The sequence below is a fragment of the Papilio polytes genome, unplaced genomic scaffold (assembly GCF_000836215.1).
Source record: "Papilio polytes unplaced genomic scaffold, Ppol_1.0 DF824069.1, whole genome shotgun sequence".
In the NCBI taxonomy this organism is placed as follows: Eukaryota; Metazoa; Arthropoda; class Insecta; order Lepidoptera; family Papilionidae; genus Papilio; species Papilio polytes.
In genome coordinates, this window is record NW_013525135.1 from 824,022 (window position 1) to 827,732 (window position 3,711).

A 3,711-nucleotide genomic window follows, 5' to 3' on the forward strand; every position below is an offset into this window, starting at 1 on the left:
TCTCGAAATCATACATTTTGGTTATTACTTTAAACGTGAATATAATTTATTATTAAAATAGAAAACAATACTATATATAATTAGGTAATCATATTTGTAACAAACCTTACTACGGAATACGTAAGAATAATCAATTAACTCCCGACAGGGTAGGCCGACCCTTTTCTAGTGTTGTAATTAATTTGGATTACACCGGAAATATCACATTTATAGACGAAGCTTTTCTTCTCTTTTGAGAAATATTTTTTTTTAAAATATAAATTGGCAAACGAGCAAGCGGCCCCTTGAATCCACCGAAATGGAAAGCGACCGCTGCCCATAAACATCCGCAATAGCAGATGAGTTGCCTAACCTTAATTGACGAAGAAGGAGACGCACATAAAAAGGACATTTCCCCTTTCTATACGTCTCCTCCACTGTCAAATCCACTTTTCCGTCCCATCATTTCCTCTTGAGAAAAGTGTGGAAAGGGAAAGGGACTAAAATTAGGCCTCCGGCACCACACTCATCAGACGAAACGCGGAATTGCTTCCACTTCACGCCTGTTTTCTGTGTGGTCGTAGTATTACACCGGGCGAGCCGGCCCATACATGCGAAGATGTTAAAGCGGGCTCTACCACTGTTGTCTACCAACAAAGTTACTTATTTATGCATATACGGAGTCGCGTGCGACAGTTAGTATTGTAATAAACAGTTAAGAAAATGTCTATTGTTACACATTATCTTCTCGTCCATCTATAAGCCGTTTTTAATACTACTCCTTTCTTACACAATATATCAATATTTTTATATATCATACTAATATTATAAAGAGGAAAACTTTGTTTGATTGTAACGAATATACTCAAAAACTACTGGCACGATTTCAAAAATTCTTTCACCATTTAAAAGCTATATTATCTCTGAGTAACATAGGCTATCTATTTATTGTCTTTTTCACGCGGACGGAGTCGCGGGCAAAGGCTAGTTAATAAATACATCTAAAAACGTATATAAACCCAATTAGCCACTCTCATGTGTATCAGCAATCTTTACAGCATCGAAAGGAATGTACGGAATGCGGTTGATTTTCTGCAAGAAGCCAACCTAGCACTTCAATAAATTCCGAACAGTTTTCTGTTTGGATTTTAATTTTAACGGTAAAGTAACTTTACGTTAAATCCACGGTGTAGTTAGACTAACGAATGGAGTATTTAACAGAATAAATGCAATTCCCACTTCGAACTACTTCTATTCAATTATGGTTGAGGAAAAAACTATTAAAAAAAGGTTTTTTTTAAAATGTTTTTTGCTCTTGTATTACAACTAAAAATAAAATAATTTTCAATTTAAAAAGCTTTAGCAATAATAAGATACTTTCAGCAACATTTTTTCAACATTTCAGGTCAAATTATCTCAAGTGAGAACAATTTAAGTTACTGTTTTAAACAAGTTACGAAATTCACTTACATTTTAAAGTTAATCCGCTGCAAGTTGTTCGAGACATGAACTGGATAAGAACAGAAAGTATAAATTAACATCGTATAAATTAGATTATAATAAATTTTAAAGCTTATTCTGTTTTGTAAATCGTACAAATTGTGAAGGTTTTTAAAGATGGTTATACTACTGTGATTATGTAGTTTTTTATTTAAATTTGTATACAAATAATGTACCGTAGGTAGTAAATATAAGATTAGTAAATCTTACTTCTTACTAATATTATAACTGACACTAAAATGGATGGATGGATATTTGTTAGAGTTTGACTCCTAAACTGCTGAACGGATCTTGATGTAATTTGGTATGTATGTAGAGGATATTCTGGAAAAACACAAAGGTCACTTTTTCATTATTTTTAATTACACGGGAACGAAGTCGCGGGTGAAACCTATTATTTATGCGAAATTTTGGTTGGATTGAAGGCATCTACGAAACGGCTGTATTGATCTGTATAAAATTTTGTTTAGTAACGAACACATTAAAAGAAAATAATACAAAATAAAATAACATTTAATCCTCATCAACACCACACAATCAGAAATAACAAAAACCAAAGCAATTAAATAAAAAAGTATAAGAAAGTAATTAAAACACAAGAGAAATATTAGAAGAACAAATACGCTAATTAACGTCTTTTTAAAACGTCAATAGTGTGTAATAAATGTTACGACATTAAGCGTACCCATATGATAGTTAAGTTACCGTCACTTAAGTTCTCATCAAGTGTATTTAATGTACTCTAAATAAGGGTTATGCATATTACAGAATTGCTTACAATTTTTAAACAATTTACTATTGCTAGGTTGACACCTAGTGTAGAAGATGACTCTTAGCCTGAATAAAAAGTGTAGTATTTGCGTTGTCATCTTTGACTAAACTATCGCACAACTGTTTAGTTGCGCTTTGATTCCTATGAACTTATATAGTGGTGGACACACTACTCGATTTTCATTTGTACAAGCAGTTGAATTAGCTGCGAAACAATTGACAATCGCACCACAGTTATGCGATAATTTAGACAAAGGTGTGCACCCAGTATAACAATCCGTCTGAAATGTTTTCCGGCATATATAGAGGTAGTCATCTGTTAGTGTCGTTAAGCCAATGCTGGTGTCGAGTTTCCAAAAGGATTTACGACGCCGAATTCTTACAAATACCATGAGAACGTATCGGGTACGGAATGTTAAATGAACAACGAATCAACACTAATGTTTGCTATGAAAAAATCAAAAAATACTAAAACCATTTAAGATATATTTTAAAAATGGAATGCCTGAGTAAACTAAGCTATCTTTAATTTCATATTTTCATAAAATTTCACTTCTTACTAATATTATAAATGTGAAATTTTAGATGGATGGATGGATGGATGTTTGTTAGAGTTTGTAGCCTAAACGGCTAAACGGATGTGAATGAAATTTGGCATAGATGTAGAGTATAATCTGAAAAGATAGACGACTTACTTTTGTTATTTTTAATACCACGCAGACGAAGTCGTGGGCGAAAGGTTTCTAAATATAACAAGAAATATGTAAGTATGAATAATAGTGAACTTTTTTTAATTATTTTGTATTCTTCATTTTTATTTGCAATAAAACAAAGTATTATATTCAAATCATACTTTCAAATATTCACACGAATAAATTTACATTGGAAATATATTTAAAATATCTTGAATATATTAAGATATATGTGAAACGTGACGCATTCATAACGATAAAAGATGAACTGCGTTGGCTATGAAATTGAAGCGATATTAAACGACGAGGACTTAAACCTTTTAATAAAGTAATAAAAATGTTACTTGTTTAACGAAAGGTGTAGACAGAGGTCGCTTGTTTAGTGGCTTTCACTGTCTAGCATTTAGTTTAAGAAAAAAATAGAACATAAACATTTGAAGTCTGATAGCTTCACATGCTATTTTTATCAGATTTTCTGTTAAAAATTACATCATATTACGTCAACGACAATCTCATAATCATCGTATAGAATTAGATTGCTTTCTTCAGATTTCAATGAAAAGTTCTCAGTAAGAATTTCAAGTTACCGACTTATTGCACAAATTCCGACTTCCGCTGAAGACAAGCGTTTGTGGAAATTTCTCAGACTTGTCCAATTAAAAGAACCATCGCTCTGAGGTATTTTTACCTTTGACTTTTGATAAGTCAAATTAGTATTCAACACCAAGGTAATGTCAATAGTAGTGATGCTCAATTGATATCTGTGACA